Below are 19,938 nucleotides of genomic sequence, written 5' to 3' on the forward strand. Positions count from 1 at the left end.
TTTGAGATGGAGTCTGGCTCTGTCTCCCAGGCTGGAGTGCAGTGGCCGGATCTCAACTCACTGCAAGCTCCGCCTCCCGGGTTTGGGTTTCACCATGTTAGCCAGGATGGTCTTGATCTCCCGACCTCGTGATCTGCCCGTCTCGGCCTCCCAAAGTGCTGGGATTACAGGCTTGAGCCACCGCGCCCGGCCTCTTGTAAGGTATTTTAAGCATGTACTTTAAGCATAAACAAAGTAAAATGTGTTTTATTCTTATTAATGGCCAGTTTTACAAACATTGAATTCCTTAGACTCTTCTGTAATCAACAACACTGACCTCTATACTTGCTCATCACTTATTTAGTGCCAATTATTAATTGAGGTGATATGAGGTGTTGAAGATACTATCGTAAAAACACATAGCTTAGTGTGGTAGGTATGCATGTATACAAATGACTGCAAGTGAGTGAAAAAAGTGACAATGGTTGTGTGATGAGAATACCATAGTGTCCAAGCAAGGCATGATAAAATGTGCCTTGGTGAGTCAAGGGAGATGTTACAAAGGAACTGAAGTTTAGAAGTAAAGGAGAAATGCTGGACAGAAGAGTGGTGAAATTTCTAGGCTACAAAAACATCACAAGCAAAGCTACAATTACAGAAATGGAATCATTTTTGTCAGTCCATAGTGGCTGTGGGTAAGTTACAAGTAGGAGATTAGTTGGTAATTACCTGGGGAGATTAGATCACAGAAAGTTTTCTCTAAGTATGGGAAATTGAGATTTTATTCTCTAGCTACTGAGAAATAATGGAAGGATTATAAGCAAGGAAAGTTCAGATTGCAAAATGAGAGAACTCATTTTTGCAGTCAGCTGTAGGAATCATTAACTAGTGGTGGTGGGGGGTGGGGTGTGCCTGGGACGTGCCTGAAGTCGAAGTAACCTATTAGAAGGCTAACTAGGTAGTTAGGAGAGGTGACTAGCTTCTCAGTTAGGGCAGTACAGGTCAAGGGGAAGAAGGCAAAGTCTCTCAAAAATGTTTAGGAGGAACATCACATGGGAGGGGAAATCTTCCAAAGTTTTATTTTAGGAAACAAGATGCACATTGATACCATAACAGCAGACATTTGATATATTGAAATGTTGATAAAACAGTGTGCTTTGAGGAAGAGAAAGACAAATAATGGTTTCATTAAGCATATCCTTGATTTGAGAAGGCTTTGTATGATCGTCTTTCTGTAGACAAACAAAAAAAAAGTGAATCTGGACTTTAGGACGTATCTAAAGATAAATATTTGGTGTGGTTTTGACCATCTAGGGGAAAACTGGAGGGAGAAGGAAAATAGTCCAGAAAATGGATAAAAACAATGTTTAAGCAACATTTGATAGAGTATCCCCCAAAAGACTAAGAAGGTATTGTGAGGTAAGGGAAAAATCAGTGGAATCATTTCATTTCAAGAAATCGTATCGAGAATGGTGAGGTAATCTGTAGAATTAGATATCAAAAACAAGTGAAGAAAATTTATACACCTCTATGGAGAAGACTCCAGTTCCTGAGCCAACTGTCAAGGTTCATCTTATATTTTATATCATTGGGAGGGAAATAAAGAGAAATAATTCTCAAAATTAATTCAACTACTACATAAATGAGAAGAAGCTTGCTGTTAACCGCAGTTTTTTAGTTTCCTCTATTTGCTCAACATTTTATTATGTGGACCAAAAAAATTAAAAAGGATGTAACTTTCAAAATGGTTCTTACTCTTAGAAAGATAATTCTGGTTCAACATAAATATGTACCTAAAACAAGGAAAAGTGTAAAATCATATAAATAAATATATAATCATAAAACAGTGCTAAGTAAATTATGGCTCTTAGTATTTTTTGATTAAACATTCAGGCCAATAGAGAAAACAATTTATAGGGTGAGGTTTCCTGAGTAATAATTGGAAGTACTATAGCAGAGCAATTCCAGGGTGGAAGTGTTCGTGCTGGAGATGCATCTTCAACAAGAGTGTGATTTGCCCTCACTAAAAAACAAGATCAAGTGTTATTCAAGGGTGATGCCTAACAAGCACAAACTTTAGCTTTATGTTTATATGCAAAATAGGTGATTATGATAGGAACCTGACCAGTCTAAAGATTGGATTACTGTAATCCACATTAGAATATGCTTTCAAGAAAGAGTCTGCCATTTTTAAATGGGTAAATATGGTTTTCCTTGGTGCTATGCATCTCTGTTTCTCTTTGCTTCTTTCATGAAATAAGTCTAATTTTCTTTTATTTGGACTACATGTGGCCATGTTTTTTTAACTAACAAAAAATAGCATGTCGTGTACATGTTCTCAGTTATATGCAATGGAATCTATTGCTGTTGCTTGATGTTTTTAGTTTCAGAAATTTTTATGGAGTATGTTGCTTTAGTTAGAGAATCTATTCTTATATTATGCTGTAAATTGAAACCTTATGGGTTATGACCTGTGAAATTAGGTCTGTATCTTTTTGAAAATCTGTCCTTAGAATTGGACATGCTGTATTGTACTTAATATTCCTTATCAGTACACGAGTTTTGCCAGTTGCCTCTATGAGGGGTTGAAGGGAAGGCAGTGTCTTTCTGAAAAGCAGTTATGACACAGACATATCAGAAATGGTGGAGCACGTATTTTACCATAAGGTCTGGTTAGTTCATTTAAAATTATTTATGTGAATTCATTCAAAGAGGGACTAAAACACTTTAGTTTGTAACTCCTGATTGATTTCTCCTCCTTAATGCTCAAATGAATATACCAGATTTCCTTTATCACATGTAAGCAGAGACGTTATAATCTGTGGCATCTCTCAGTTTCTTTATTGTTCTTTTTATGTATTATTAAAATATGGCACTTCGAATAAAAACCTAGATAGATGAATGGCATAGTAGTTCTATTTTAAGCTCCAAACATAACATTGGAATTCCAACAGCACATCTTTATATTTTGATGTTTCAAAGCTTTTTAAGTTACACAAATCTTATGACGTGCACTATCTTTGGCTGTTTAAATTGTAAAAATGAGTCACTGACACTTAAACTCTATGTGAAGAAAATCTTTGTTTCTGAAACCATTGATGTAGACCTACATATTTAAGTCTGTGTTCTTTTCAAATTTCAAGAAAGAATGCTATAATATAGATACAAAGAAATAGTTGGAAAAATCTATTAAAAATGAAGATGTGGCCGAGCACGGTGGCTCACGCCTGTAATCCCAGCACTTTGGGAGGCCGAGGCGGGCGGATCACGAGGTCAGGAGATGGAGACCATCCTGGCTAATACGATGAAACCCCGTCTGTACTAAAAATACACACACACACACACACACACACACACACACACACACACACAAAGCCGGGCATGGTGGCGGGCTCCTGTAGTCCCAGCTACTCCGGAGGCTGAGGCAGGAGAATGGCGTGAACCCGGGAGGCGGAGGTTGCAGTGAGCCGAGAATCATGCCGGCTTGCACTCCAGCCTGGGCGGACAAAGCGAACTCTGTCTCAAACAAAAAAAAAAAAAAAAAAAAAAAAAAGATTCAGAAGTTAAAAATAAAATGTGACATAAAAAAAAAAATCTGAAGTATGTTTTCATCTCAAGTGAAGCTCTTTCATCAAGGAGACCTTTTCATTTTTAAATGAAAGTAGAGAGGAACCCGTCTCTACAACAAAACAGAATCAAAACACAAAAATTAACTGGGCCACTGGTGAGGCTGGCTTGTAGTCCCAGTTACTTGGAATGCTGAGGTGAGAAAATCCCTTGAGCCCTGGAGGTTTGGGGGACTGCAGCGAACCAAGATCATTCCACTGCACTTCAGCTTGGGTTACAGAGAGAGAGCTTGTCTTTAAAAAAAAAAAAAAAAAAAAAAGTAGAGAATTTGCTGCTGTTGTTTAATCTTGAGTGATGAAGTCACATAGCCAAAGCCTGCAGAGTTGTGTTTATACTAATATTGTTTTTATATCTTTTCATATTGCTTATAGAAAAGATTTAAACCAAGTAGGAATATAATTTTTGTGACACCTGGCAAATCTAGTCATAAAAGTGGGAAATACATTAGATAAAACATAACTTTTATAATCATTTGTACAGTACTAAAAAAAGCAGCAAAATTTTAAAGAAATAAATATTATGAGGTAGTAAAAGAGTATACATATAAAAAAAGGCTCAAATTATGCTTTTGGTAGTCTACTTTTTTGAATAAATTAATGCATTGGTCCTATTCAGTATTGCATTTCAATATGATAGTAGAGTTAAGACATATGCTTTTTGCATGTGCCTGGGTGTTAAGTTTGTAAATACAACCAGCAAGAAAATCAGTCATTTCATGACAGATACAGGTGTAGAAAGGACTTTTCTGTTCTCTTTTCTGTCAGTGAAAAGGCTTCCAAGATTCTGTTTATCTCTCAATCTTAGGTGAAGAGTACAATTTTATGAAGAGGGATCCTGGAGAAGTAAACTCTCTGGAAGAAAGTTATGATTTTGACAGTATCATGCACTATGCCAGGATCAACTTCTCAAGGTTGGAGTCTTGTGTTATACTTTTTGACTATTAATTCCTTTCCTCCATGTGGCTCTTCACAAAGCTATGTTTGAGATTAGAAGTATAACCAGTTTCAAATATTGTTGCCTCACTACAGAAATAAAGTAGAAAAATAGTTGATTAAAATTTATTGCCTTTGGAAGGTCGAGGCAGGTGGATCACCTGAGGTCAGGAGTTTGAGACCAGCTTGACTAACATAGTGAAACCCCTTCTGTACTAAAAATACAAAAATTAGCCAGGCGTGGTGGTGCACGCCTGTAATCCCAGCTACTTGGGAGGCGGAGGCAGGAGAATCACTTGAACCCGGGAGGCAGAGGTTGCAGTGAACCGAGATCACACCATTGCACTCCAGCCTGGGCAACAGAGTGAGACTCCAGTTAAAAAAAAAAAATATTGCCAACAACAAGCATTTAAAAGGCATTTTAAAACATATTTTACATTTTCTACCAATTACATAAATTTAATGTGACAACTAAGATGGCATGAATTAAACATTTTTATATTCCTAAATCATTAAAAAGCCCAATTAAAAGGATTACCAAACCATTCAGCATGATAAGTTGGTTTCATTATTTATGAAAATTAGACATTTTTTGTTAAATTAAATAGGTTATTCAGCTGTTCAGCTGGAATGTCACACTCTATGTGACCTGTGCTTTATACTGTGCATTTTTTTTTGCTCAAATACCACTTGTGCTCAAAAATTGATATTATTAAAGGAATTGTCGAACATGTTAGAAAGACATTTTACTTCGTAATTTAGAATTATATTTCACCATTCCTCAACCTTAAAATTCTTTTATTAATGACTGAATGCTATTTTTAAACAATCCAACAATTTGGGTTTTTATTTACTTCATTCTAAAGGCAAAGCCATCAATCCAATAGTTCCCAGGTAATGAATTTGGAACTGAAACCATTAGACTCATCCCTTTTTCCATTTATGCCCAGTTTACACTCACATATCCACTTCAACCTATTCTTTTGCCCACTTGTGTCCATTTCACAGTTCATTAACATCTATTTATAAAGGCAAGGTCACAAAGAAGAGAAAATACTTCAAATGTGTTCCCCTGTTTTATAAAAAATTCTTAGCAAAAGTAGAGAAAGATGAGTAAATGAGCCCTTAATATTTGGACACATTTTAAATTATCCATTTTACCAAACCAAACTATTATTTAAAAAAAAAAAAACAGTGTCAACTATAGTTTAAAAAATATTCACTTCAAAAGTATATCATAAATATATATGCACATATGTATTTATTTGTTCATCCAAATGCTTATTGTTTCTGTTTCTTAGAAAGACACAGTTTATTCAACAGAAGGCATAAAAATTAGAATTCTCCTTCCCAGAATACGACTCGATTCCTCTCCTTTTCAGCTGTTCACCAATAAAACAACACTGGAGCTTTATTTTTTTTTTTTTTTTTTGAGACAGAGTCTCACTTTGTCATCAGGCTGGAGTGCAGTGGCACGATCTCGGCTCACTGCAATGTCCGCCTCCCAAGTTCAAGCAGTTCTCCTGCCTCAGCCTCCTGAGTAGCTGGGACTACAGACTCGCGCCACCACGCCCAGCTAATTTTTGTATTTTTAGTAGAGATGGGGTTTCACCATGTTGGCCAGGATGATCTCTATCTCTTGACCTTGTGATTTGCCTGCCTTAGCCTCCCAAATGCTGGGATTACAGGCGTGAGCCACTGTGTCCGGCCAGGATTATTCTTAACATAGAATAACTCTAGCACATTAGCCACCTCCGCAGGGCATTGAAGGATAACTGAAGTCCAGGGCCAAGAACACTCAGGGAGGTCAGTTGCCTAAAAGTACTAAGGGGCTTTTAAAAATCTAAAACGAAGTATACCTCAGTATCTTAATGTTTGCACATAACTATAAAATAGCATTAGAAAAAATGAGCACACACACACACACACACACACACACATATATAACCCATCATAATAAATAAATATTGAAATCTATTATTTAAGTTTATTATATTTAAATATTTCAATATTTAAATAAATATTGAAATCTATTATTTATGTATTATTATTGAAATCAAATAATTTTACGGTTTCTTCTGTTAGACTACTTCAAGACTGGAATGTTTTTAGTCAAATATTCACAAGTGTGAAATCCCTCATTTCTCCCTAGTCTGAAAGGAGAGCTTTCAGAGATGTGATTCTTTTTGGATGTCTCCTGAAGTTTTGATTTGCAGTAAAAGCAAACAGGAACCATCCACCAAGTTAGGAAACAGCTACGTCCTTATGAGTTTATCTGTGACCCTGGTATCAGCAGTCATCTTCCAAATCTGAAACACTAAATCAGCTGTCTTAATTGTTCTTTTGCAACTTGTCAACAAGTCCTTCTCAAATTCTTCAGTAATTTTGCCTTTAAAAATATTTTTCAAGAGCCCAGAATCATTCAGAAGTTCTTCCATGTTCTCATCTTTGTATCAGAACACGCTTCCCTTTTCCTTATCTCATTCATGTTTTTCTTTTTCTTTTTTGGCCTTCTGCTTTGACCAAGCTTTAATTTTTTATGAATTTTCTTCTCCCTTCGTTTTATGTTTTTCTCTTTTCTTTGTTGCTCCAGTAATTTCTGCCTCTGCTTTTCTCTAATTTTATCTTTAAATGAGATAGCGTCTGTATTAATATCCACAGGCACAAAATCTGGAAACTACTTTCTTCTCAATTCTGGCATCTTGGGCATTCTCAGCAGGGAAAAACCTTGAGCAAGACTTGCAAAATCAAGATTATTTAATCTGAAAATCAAGTTGCATTCCTGCTTTGCATAAACCTGGACATAGGACATAAAAGCTTTCATGCCCTTTTCAAACATAGCTCTTTCTGCCAGGATCATGGACTTGAATTTTGGCAGAAGGTCAGCTGTGTTTTTCTAGAGTTTCATCTCCGCCAGGGGACGTTTTTGGTTAATTGCAAGGAAATTCATGTATGACTCTTCCATGGGCAGGAGGAACACCAGAGCTCTGCCTCTGTAGCCAATGCGGGCTGTGCGGCCACAGCCCTGCACAAAGGCACTTGCATTGTTGGGGCGATTGTACTGCAAAACCCAATTTACTTCAGGAATATTGATTTCTGGGCCACCACATCAGCGCACACTAAAATCCCACTTTGCAATTTGCGGAACCCCATGAAGATCATATTTCATCTTTCCATGAATGCACACAATCTTTACACTCTTCATCAGCACCTCCAGAGCCTTCCTGCAATATTCCACACAGGTGCAGGTGCTGAAGAAGACCAGGTGTTGCTCTTGCTTATGACTGCGAAGAAAATGTAGCAGCTGGTTAAATTTCTCATCTGCCTTGCATATTACGTAGTAGTTATCCAGGGGAGAGTGGTGTTCTGGGCACTGCTGACTGCCACACCCTTCTCCTTCACTGTGATTGGACAGGGTTCCGGAGGCCCCCTCTCCCCAAGTTCTTCAATTCCTGCTTCTGAGTGGCAGAGAAAAGGCCTGTTCTCCTCTGCTTTGGCAGAAACTCCAGGATGGTATTTATGCTTGCCTCAAATCCCATGTCCAGAAATCTGTCTGCCTCATCCAACACCAGGACATGCAGGGATCACACAGAGCTGGCCAGATACAAGCCTTCTGCCTTCCTTCAGAACCTGTCCTCAAGTGGCCTGGAATGGCCACAGTGATGTTCCCACCTTGTTGCTTAAACTCTTAAATTTGGAACAGAGGATGTCCTGGAAAGCAGAGGAGAATCATTTATTTTTATTTTATTTTATTTTATTTTATTTTAATTATTTTATTTTTTTGAGATGGAGTTTCACTCTTGTCACCCAGGCTGAAGTGTAATGGCACAATCTCAGCTCACTGCAACCTCCACCTCCCAGGTTCAAGCGATTCTCCGTTTTGGCCTCCTGAGCAGCTGGGATTATGGGCTCCCGCCACCACGCCCAGCTAATTTTTGTATTTTCAGTAGAGATGGTGTTTTGCCATGTTGGCCAAGCTGGTCTTGAACTCCTGACCTCAGGTGATCTGCCTGCCTTGGCCTCCCAAAGTGCTAGGATTACAGGTGTGAGCCACTGTATCTGGCCTAGAATCATTTATTCTGTCTGTCCTTCGTAGATGATAAACCAAAGTTTTAAATAGATGTTTCCCCTTATCCTGCCCTCTTTTCCATGTTCAATTTCTCATTTTCTGGTAAGCACATCTGCTCTGGCTGCCTGTGGTCCACTTCCCCACACATGACATTGTCTTGCCTGCCAGTCTCCTAAGCTTTCAAAATGATATGATTCATTTTCATTTTTCATAAATAAACTTAACATTTCCACATCATCATATCTACCAGTTAGAAGGATAGTAGTCTGATTGCTTCAGTTCACATATTTTTGGTCTTTAAATAAGCGTTTATTAACTTATATTTAAGTGGCTTCTTCCAGGGAAAGAAAAATTTAACACACTTCTCTCTCTGCTCCTCCCCTGAAGTATTTGAAGTTTCTTTTTTTAACTGTGGAAAGAAAGCAAAACATAAAATTTACCATCTTAGTCATCTTCAGCATACAGTCTGCTGGTGTCGAGCACAGTCACATTGTTGGGCAACTGTCACCACCATCCATCCACAGATCCTTCTCATCTTCCCAACCTGAAATTCTGTACCCATTAAACACGAACTCGTCATTCCTTCCTCCTCCAGCCCTGGCAAACATTGTTGCATTCTCTATCCCTACGAAATGGATGACTCTGCTTAGAAGTGGGATCATGCAATATGTGTCCTTTCGTGTCTGGCTTAATTCACTTTGCATGATGTCTTCAAGGTTCATCCATGTAGCAGGGTGTGTCACAACGTCATTCCCTTTTAAGCCTGGATAATATGCCATTGTATGGATAGACCACATTGCATATCCATTCATTCCTCAGCGAACACTTGGGTTGTTCCCACCTTCGGTCTATTGTGAATAAGTCTTCTGTGAACATGTATGCAGAAATATTAAAAATGATTCATAAAAGATAATTGATTCAACCAGTACTTCCTGAGCTTTGCTGTGGGGCAGACACAGTGCCAGTAGCCACAACAAACAAGACTGCAGACACAGGCACCTGCCTCCTGGAGCTCAGAGCTTAAAAGGAACAGAGACTCAATATGGTGAGGTAACTGTCAGGACTGGAGAAACAGGGTCTCCACAAGCACATGGGCTGGAGCCTGCTCATCTCCCAAAAAATAAAAGGCCCCAGAAAAGTTGTGTGACTTGGTATCTGGGCTCTGAAAAGTAAATTTGGGACAAGGTTGTGGGAGCAGGCAGGAGAGGGCAGAGCAGATGGCAGAAACCAGAGGCATCTGAGTCAGAGGATGAAATTTGGGGTGCAGCCACCCAGGCTGAGGCACACGCAGGAGCCAGAGCAGATGAGGCCAGCCCTGTGAAGCTGTTAACATCTTGGGCTTATCTTAAAATAGTAGGAAGTCACTGAAACATTTCAAGTAGGGAAGTGACAGGATCTGGTCTGCAATGTACACGAACAGCCTGTCTGTGGTGTGAGTGCATTGGACTAAATGAAGGCAAAAGTTCAGACAGGAAGTGACTGTTCAGAGCCAAGCCATCAAGGACAGAGGCCTGAGCTCATTGGATAACAGGGAAGGAGATAAGGCACAGCTGGGGGGTTACTGAGCTCAGGAAGTGAGAAAAAAGGTGGCATCAAGGAAAGAAAGCCACAAGCTTTTTATAACAACCAGTTAATTATATTTATATAACCAGTGAATGGATATATAAATATATGTATTTATATATAATTACATAAACATATGTGTTGATGTATAATTTATATATAAATATAATTTAAATATAGTTATGTTTATACAACCAGTGCATTTATATATATAAATTATATTTATATGACCAGTGAATTATAGGATAAGTACAGGTGCAGCGAAATGTTGATGCTGTTGAGTGGGGTCTGGTGTTCACATTCCGTTCTTCTCCAAGGATCTGGGGATATCTTGGTCTTGGTCTGCTTAGATCTTTCTTCGTCAGCCTGATTTGCTGCAACCTGCTAGACCTTCTGGATGACCCACATCCAAAAAGCTACCATTTTCAGAGTACAATCTATGCCCTGTGAGCCTCAAAAAAGTCTGTTATGAGTTGAATTGTGTCCCCCCAAAATTCATGTATGGAAGCCCTAATTCCTAATATGACTATTTGAAGGTAGGGCCTATAAGGAGATATAAAGGTTAAATAAGGTTGTAAGTGTAGGACCTTAATCTGATAGGACTGGAGTCCTTATAAGAAGGGGAAGAGACACAAGAGATCTCTTTCTCTGCATGTGTACAGAGAAGAGGCCACATGAGCAAGAAAGCAGCCATCAACAAGCCAGGAAGAGAGCCCTCCCCGGAAACCAACCCTGATGGCACTTCAATCTCAGACTTCCAGCCTCCAGAACTGTGAGAAAAATGCATTTCCATTGTTTAAGCCACCCAGTCTGTGGTATTCGGTATGGAAGCCCGGGCAAGCTAATGCAAGACCGTAAGAGGTAGGTATTATCATCTCCATTTATAGATGAGGAAACTGAGGCTCAGAGAGATTGACTTGACTAAGATCCACAGATGGTAAGCCGCTCATCCTCTGCCCTGCAGTGGAGCTTCCTTATAGCAAGCCTTTTGTTTTTGCAGAGAATTTTCTGGGCACATCTTTGAAGAACCATGTCTTTACTAACTCTATTTCTAAAGCTCTAGCTGTGACTCTGCCTTACAGCCTGCTGTGCAGATCCACACAACAATGTAACTACAGGGCCTGCTCTGCAAGATCACCCAGAGCAGGCTTCCCAGTCTCAGAGATGCAGAAATGTGCTGTACTTTCTCTGTCCTCCTGCAGTAGTGAGAGGGAGTTTTATGATAAGCCAGCTATATACTTTTCAGCTGGAAAAGAGTGACTTTGTGGCTAGATGGGATTCCACATGAGTTCTCTGCTTCCTAAGTGAAGCAAGTGCTTCCTTCTGTGGCTGTGATGCTGCAAGGTGCACAGAGGAGCCTTGCTGTAAGGTTTCCAGTCACCTTCCTGTAAGTGCCTTGAGTTCCCAAGTGCCTGGCTACAAGTCCAGTTAAACACAAACCCTACTGAAGCAAGTTTTGAAGTTGTAGTTTGAACCAGACGAACTTACGATTTTTGTAGGTAAGAAATGACCAAATATCAGCAATTTCATGTGAATCAACCTAATGTAGTTGGCCCTTTAATCCTGCCCCTCCGTCTCATTCTGTCCTCTCAGGCTGCCCTCAGATCACCCCAGATCCCTGGCTTCCTCCTCTGACCCTCCCTGGCAGGGTCTCCATGATGGACAGGGATGGATGCCTGGGAGAGAAGTTCACAAAGGAAGAGAGAGGAAATGATCAGAGAGGTAGGAGGATAGTGTCGGGGTCCAGAACACATTACCCCAACATGTGGCCCCTTGGCCTGCTGAATATTTTACACGAGAGGAAATGCAGAAAACAGCAGGAGCAGGAAGGTCACTCTCTAACCCTTTCTCCCCTGAAGCATGGTCAGAAAGGAATTCTCTGACTTGCCTTGCCTGAAAGTAGGTCAGGAGACCCTCATTCCAGAGAGGTCTTGACTCAATCCCCATAACGCCTTCTTCCCTGCTGGCCTCATCAAAACCTCTGCTGGAGGAGGGCTCCATATCCATCTTGCGCAGCTCAGGGTGAATTTATTCCCCAGTCTCTAAGGGCATTTTCCTGTGAAGCTTTGTTCTCTATGACATAAGAGGAGAGGGATGTTTAGAGGAGCTGGGGGAGGAGACCCTAGGGGATTTCCTTGTCCCCACAGATGCATCTCTTTGTGAAGCAAAACACATGCAAAGCACCCGGCAGTGCCCAGCACACAGTCAGTGCTCATGAAGTGTCGGTTCCCTCTCTGCCCACTGAAGTTGGAACAAACAGCACACAGAGTGCCAAGATTCAGCTTGATGAAGAAAAGCATAGCCCACATTGCTGTTCCTGGGCCTTGTCCTCCATGTTGCAGCTCAAAGTTAAGGACAGCTCAGGTACAGGCATTGCTTGTGCTGAGGATAGGCCAGCACATCCTGTGCCCGGTGGTCCCCAGAAATGCTATTGCCTGGTGACACTCTGCATCTCCCGTTCATCCCTCCATGCCTCTGCAAAGCCCATTCTACCTCCCTCCCCTCCCAATCCACCTGGAGCTCCCACCTCTCATCTTTCCTTCCCACTATGGGGCAGGTGGCGATCTGCAGGCCTCCCCGAGAGAGAACTGCCTTTACCCTGCCTGAGATCCTCAAAGCCAGGGGCACTGATGAAGCTCTTGGCACTGACAGGATGGACTGGGATCTTTCCCTGATGCCCTCAGGGGTCTGAGGATAAAGTGTGCCAGACATGCAGGGTCTATAGGAAGCAAGACAGAGGGAGGCACTGAGCTGAGCACAGATAGGAAAAGGAAGAGCTCGTGGCCCAGAGCTAAAGAAGACATGACCCAGTGACCAGAAGACCTTGTCCCAGTGGGAAAGGCACATCTTAGTGTGGAAGGGTGTGGAGCTCAGGAGGGATTTAGACTCAGCAAGGACTCAGGCTCATTGCCCTCTGCTCAGGACAGCAAAACCCTCTAGGTCAGGTTTCCCCTCTGTGTCTTTAATCCAGGGAGCAGGTGTCAGAATCGAGGACACCATCAAGATAGGATGACAGGGACATCTGAGATGTGCCAAATTTTCAAAGGCCTAGCTGTCACAGCTGGGGGCAGATGGGGGACAGTCTTCTCATGGGTCCACCTTGCCCTACCTGGCACAGCCTAGGACCCTTCGGTCAAAGCTGGCTCATTCCACCCTCAGAGCAATGTCTCTTCTGTTGCCTCTGAGTTAGGCAGGGCATATGTAATACAAATTTCATAGAAAGGGAAACTGAGGAATGGGGTGGACTAAGTGACTTGGGTCAGAGGATAAGTGCCTTGGGGTCAGGACTCAGATCTCCTTGGATCCAACACCAGATGTCTTCTCCCACATGGAACCCTCTCCCTAATCTTAACACCTTCCATGGCTCCATAGTTTCATCGGCCATCACAGGAGAATGAAGCCACAGAAATTGCATGCATGTTCACATGTGTGTATGTATACATATTTGTGCATGCACATACATGTGTGTGTGCATGAGTAATGTGTGCATGTGTGCTGAGCAAAGCGGGGGAGGGTTGGCAGTTCCTGATGATTTTCTCCATCTTGAACATTGTGGTTCCAGACAACCATGGTGTGTCAGCAGGAGGGGTCTCAGGACAAAACCTATGAAGTGAAGATGAACAACGACACAGAGGCCTGCATTGAGCCCAGCCTCCTCCCCACAGAGATACGAGCTCTGTTGCCCTCTTCCCAGGTTGGCCTCAGTGTGGGAATGGGTTTGGGGAGGCAGGGCCAGGTCTCTGAGATCTCACCTCGGGCTGATTTGCAGGAGGAGAGGAGATCACAGAGAAAAATCTGTATAGCCCATCTCTCTCTCTCTGTCTCTCTCTCTCTCTCTCTCTCTCTGTCTCTCTCTCTCTTACACACACACACACAGCCTTTTTTTTTGTTTGGCCTTTTCACCAGGAGCATTTCTAAACATTGCCTCTTAAATCTTTTAGGCTGTAACCAACAGACATAAATCTATTTTCTGGTGAGACTCTGCACACATACAGATGTCGACAGTTAAACAATGTTTCAAGACAGTACTTATAATAAAACTGCCCAGAAGAGGGCACTGGTGGCAAATCTAGGCCTGAGTTTTTGTCCTTGCTGGAATTTTTGAAGTATTTTAGCTACAGATCTAGATTGGTCAGAAAGTTGTGACATCCACTTGGTCAGTTATAATGGGCCCTTTAAAGAATAGCATAGCATAGCATAGCATAGCATAGCATATCAAAATAGAAACCTTCAGAGTGCATCAAATTTCACAAAGGTAAGTACTGTGTTGTGCAAGACTTGCTTAATTGCCAATATCTGTGTGTATCTAGGGGATCTCTCTGTGAAACATCTTTATGACTGTGGGTGGCATTCATAGCAGTTTGAGACACACAGTTTCAGAAGCTTTTCTGAAAGGACTTTAGAGTGAGAAAGGACTAGCCTTGTAGGCTTTTGAAGACAGAAGAGGTATGGCTGGAGGTGGTGGGAGGGGGCAATAGGTCCCTCTCCCTGGAGTGTGTGGGGGAGCAGCAACCAGGCCAGCACAGCATGTGGCTTCCAGGGGTCCCAGTGCTTTCTTCTTGGGAACTGGTGGGAGGATTAGCAGAGATGCCTCCTTTTCCTCTGGCATAGAAAGAAGAATATAGTGAGTAAGGAAAAACATGGAAATATCCCAACCAGTGACTCTTAACAGATCACTCAGCCTTCCTGTGCCTTTGTGTCCCCGCCAGAAAATGGGGCGGTGGGGGTGATAGAACTACTTTTCTAACTCAATGAAACATAGCCACTATAAAACCAAGATAAATAATCTGATGTTCCTTATGAGATACTGTTGTCTACATTGACTTTTAGAGAATACAAATTAATACCTGACCACTTACCTTAGAAATCAGAAAAGCCTATATTTTAACATATTTTAGTCCTTCTAGAGTTCTTGGTAATCTCAGGCACTCTGCTATGTCATGAAGAACCTGGTCTCTATCCTCAGGGAGATCCCACAAACTAGGAAAGTAAGAGGGTCTAAGAAGAGGAAGATAATACAGACAGTTTCTCACTAATCTCCCCCAGAATGGTACAACCCTGAGGGGTACAGGCTTCAGAGAAGGTTGAGAGCAGGGTGACCTTAATGGGTACCATGCACAAGATCAAACAAAGAGAAGTGTGCTCTGCGAGAGTGGGGGTGATACGCAAAAGAAAAAAAATATAATAGGGAGGCCTTACCTGGCTAAGAATGAGAATAAGGCTTGCAGGCATAAACACGTGTGGTCTTTGCATGAACAGCATTCCCGCACACCTGTAGGTACTCCAGGTCTCTGTACTGTGCCAGGAACAGGTGTGAAGTCACCCTCACAGGTGTGGGGTGGCACCATGGATCAATGAGACCATGGTCTTGTCTGAAAAATGGGGTTGGAATGCAACAGTCTTCTTGGACTGCAGGCTGAACCAGTAGGGATTGTGAATTGATTTTTTAATGAAATAAAACAGACTAAAGTAGAGTAGGACTCACCAGGGTGCAATACATGCACCTAAGGTAAATAAAGGGCATGAAGTTTCATTCCATTAGGTGCGTCTGTACATGATGGGAATGTGTCTCAAATCTATGTCTCATTGAGTCAAGGCCTAGAAACCATAGAGTAGATGCCCACTGGGGTCCCTTTTAGCCCTGCTGTTCATCTACTGAGTGGTTATAGGATGCTTATAGGCAGCTGCTTATGGGCTCTTGCTGATGAGGCAGGTGTCAGGGAACAGAGAAATCAGGGGCCTGAGAAGACCTCTTTAAAACCCCAGGGGAGTCCAATACTTGCTCGCAGAGGCTGGGCTAATTTTGGTTTTTAAAGAAGACCTGGCCCTGGGTAAATACCAGCACAGAGAGAACTGGGGAGGGTGAAGGCAGGCAAACAAGGGGGATATTATGACTCCCTCTGTGTATTTTCCCATTTCATGGAAGAACATGTTCAGCTCCCCACCCACAGTGACCAGTGTGTGGAGCAGCTGACGTCTCAAGGATTTACTGTGGGAAGATGAGAAAAGGGTGCTTTTCATCTGTTGGTGTTTTTCCAGCCGTATCAGCCTACCTCGCAGGATGTGAGTGTGTGTACCCCCCTGTCCCACCTCTACTGATGTTCCTCCCCTTGTGCTGCCCAGGTGCCATGTGACACATGCTCCTGTGCGAAGGCAGATGGGAAAGCCCTAACCTCACTCACAGGGCAGCCCTCAGTCCCCCGAGTCCAGGTTCTCCAGCAGCTACAATTTTAGGAATTTGTAGGGAAAGATATGAGGGAAAGAAGTGTCCTACAACTGTCAGGGATGGGGCACTTTCCCCTGTACCTAAGCACATCTTCCTCTTCCTGCTGCCTCCCCAGCCCCAGCTCCCTTTCCTCCCCACAGTCTGATGAGAGGGATGGTGCACTGAAGGAAGTCCAATGGGCAGATGCTTACACAGCTTCTTTGTGAAGCCACTTTTAGTTTTAACGTAATTCATTAATTTATTTTTATGACAAAGCAATGAAGCATTTCTTTGTGAACCCAGATATCAATGTAACAGGTAAATGGGCTTCTGCCACATCTCCACATTGTTGGGGGGGATGCTTGAACACCCCCCACCACACACTCTTAAGGCCCAAGGTTGAGCTCTAGATGAGGGAATTTCCTGCTACTGGAAGGGCAGGCACTGTGTAGACAACCATGGAGAGAGAGCCAGAGTGACTTCCTTGTGTAGAAAAGCGACTTCCTTGGGGGGAAGAAAACCCAGAAATAATACAAGGTCAACATATGAAATTAAATTCAATATCTATATGCTAGTGATAAATAACTGGAAATTTAAAATTTTGCAAAAATTCCATTTATAATACCTCTGAAAAATGAAATTTTAGGTATATAAGAATCTGTATTCTGAAAACCAAAAATGCTATAAACAAAATCAAAGAAAGCCCAAACAAATGAAGAGATATATTCATGGATGGGAAGACTCAATGTAGTAAAAATTTTAATTCTTCCAAAATTGATCTATTCCTTTAGAGCAAATCCACCAAAATCTCAGCACAGGATATTTTGTCTATATAGACAAACTAATTCCTAAATTTATATGCAAAGGTAAAAATAAAGAGATGAATTCAGTAGGAGGAGATGTGCTACACAATTTAAAGTTCTATTCTGATGTTAGAGGAGTCATGACAGTGTGTTTTTTGGGGAAGGACTGGATATAGAGACCAGTGGAACAGACTACAAAGTCCAGAAGTGGATCTACACAAACACGGCCAAGTGATTTCTAACAAATGCAACTCAATAGAGAAAGGAGAATCCTTCACCAAATGCTATGGGAACAATGGCATTTTCATGTGCAAAATTTGAACCTCAACTTAAAATTCCTACTTTATATCAAAATTAATTTCAATGGATCACAGATTTAAATTTAACATGGAAAGCTATTGAACTTTTAGAAGAAAACAGGAGAAAATTTCAACACCTAGTTCTTAGACATGACACAAAACAATTCATAGAAGGAAAACTGGTAACGTGGACTTCCAAAAAATTTAGGACTCTTGCTCTGTGAAGAGTCCTATTGACAGGACAAAAAGAAATGCTACAGATTGAGTGAAAACATCTTCAAACTATATAGCAAAGGACTTATATATAGAATCTATGAAAAACTCTCCAAACTCAACACATTTTAAAACACTGTCCCATGAGAAAATGGTCAAAAGACATGAAGAGACATTTCACCAAGGAAAGAATGTGCTCAGCAAATATGCATATATAAATATGATCAGAATCATTAGCATTAAGGAAATGCAAATTAAAACCACAATGGGCTACCACTATGCCTGTTAGAATGGATAAGATAAAAAATGACACAAAATGTTAGCAAGAACGCAAAGAAACTGGGTATCTCATACATTGTGGGCATGACTACGTATGTGACTCCCACTGCACCAGGTAAAGAGCCGCATTTTCTCTTCCTCTGCCTCCAGCTCCCCTGCTTTCCCACATCACTCCTGCTTTTCAGCTTTGTCCTCCACCTTCTGAATTCCCCTCTACCCCAGTCCTACCTTTCCTTGCCTCAGCCCTTTTAAAGCTCTTCACATGCCTCCATGTCTCTGACTTTTTCATATCTCAGTCCCCATTCAAATGCTTCTACCACTCAAAGTCTCTTCCAAATTTTTTCTAACTTAAAAAAATATTTCAATGATTCTATTTTCTTCAGTTTGATCTTCACTCCAACTTCCTTCTAGTCTAGCCCCTTTAAATGCTGCCAGATCCCAATACCCCCAAATGCTTAAATATCCCCTTTCTTTTGCCTTTTGCCCCTACTGATGATCTGGTTACTCCTTTTTGTGCCAACATTCCCCAAAACCTTCTCAAACACTGATATTTCCCCCTTTCCCTCCAAATCTCCCTGTGAGACTTCTGCCCCAAGCATCTTCTCACCCCCTCACGCCGCATCACCCAGGTCCTTTAGACTCTCATGCACCCGATTTCTCCAACTCCCCCTCACACCCACTTGCTTCCCTTGCTCCCACCACAGCAGTGCCCATCTGCTCCTCCCCGCTCACTCAGATCTCCTGCTCAGGACGCCCTTGCCGAGGGCGCGGGAGATTCTTGCTGCAGGGAGGTTCCAGGGGCAGCGCAACAACCCGGGGGGACCTTTCTTCTCCTTGTTGGCCTGGACCCCAGGTGTTCCCGGGTGCTGATGGGACGACTGGGGTGTGGGAGCTCTGACGCCAGGGCCCGGCTGGGGTTGCTCCAGGAGCTGTCCGTGGTTTTGAAACAATGCCTGCTCGGGCGCGGGCTGTGGCGGGCGAACGAGCGCTGTCCGTGGTTCTGAAGAGGTGCCTGGGTCACTGCGGTGGCGGCAGCGGTGCCTAGGAGGGCGGCAGCGGTGTCTAGGAGGCCGGCAGCGGGGATGACTACGAGGGAAGGAATCCGGGCGGAGGCTGCGCTTGCGGCAGCTGCTGAGGCTCCCACAGGCTGCGATTCTCGGCGCTCAGCTCGTCCAGCCGCCGCTCCAGCTCTTCGGAGCTCTGGCGCTGGGTGTGGACGAGGCTCTGTCGGTACAGCAGGATGGCCCTGAGCTCCTTAAGGTAGAGCCCGGCGCACTGGATTCTCCAGAAGTCTCTCCAAGTCGCTCGCCAGCCGCTTGCGCCTTTCCTGCGCCTGGGCGGGCGGGGGGGAGCGCGAGGGCGCGGGATCCCAGCAGCCCAGCGGCCGGCTCCCTTCCTTCTCTCCCTGGCCTAGCCTCCCTCTCGCCTCAGGGGCCGCGTCACCGCCACCCTGACTTTCACACACCAACCGCGGGTCTGGGTCATGGCCCAGGGCAGCCCTTCCTGTGTCTTGGAGTCCAGAGGAGGCGCTGCTACTCGCCGGGCATAGAGAAGAGGGAGGAGGCGAGCAAGAGGTTCGGGCGTGGGAGGGAAGCAGGATAAACGCAGGTGACCGCAGAAGGATGGTGAATCTGATTGGCGAGAGGCAAAAATGAGTGAGTGAGTGAGTGAAAAGGAAGCAGCGATACTTGGAAGGTGCGGTCGGGCCAGTAGGAGACGAGAAACAGATAAGAAAGAAAGAGAAGGTAGCGTGACGCCTCCAGCTTTGTCCTTTTGACTTAGCATTGTCTTGGCAATGCGGGCTCTTTTTTGGTTCCATATGAACTTTAAAGCAGTTTTTTCCAATTCTGTGAAGAAACTCATTGGTAGCTTGATGGGGATGGCATTGAATCTATAAATAACCTTGGGGAGTATGGCCATTTTCACGATATTGATTCTTCCTATCCATGAGCATGGTATGTTCTTCCAT

At 42.7% G+C, this 19,938-nt stretch overlaps 1 pseudogene; it reads right to left on the minus strand.

The window, feature by feature from the left end:
* Positions 1–7,325: 7,325 nt before the first annotated feature.
* Positions 7,326–12,177, minus strand: LOC108523786 (ATP-dependent RNA helicase DDX55 pseudogene; annotated as a pseudogene).
* Between the last annotated feature and the right edge of the window lie 7,761 nt (positions 12,178–19,938).

The sequence above is a fragment of the Rhinopithecus bieti genome, unplaced genomic scaffold (assembly GCF_001698545.2).
Source record: "Rhinopithecus bieti isolate Rb0 unplaced genomic scaffold, ASM169854v2 scaffold_76074, whole genome shotgun sequence".
Classification (NCBI taxonomy): Eukaryota; Metazoa; Chordata; class Mammalia; order Primates; family Cercopithecidae; genus Rhinopithecus; species Rhinopithecus bieti.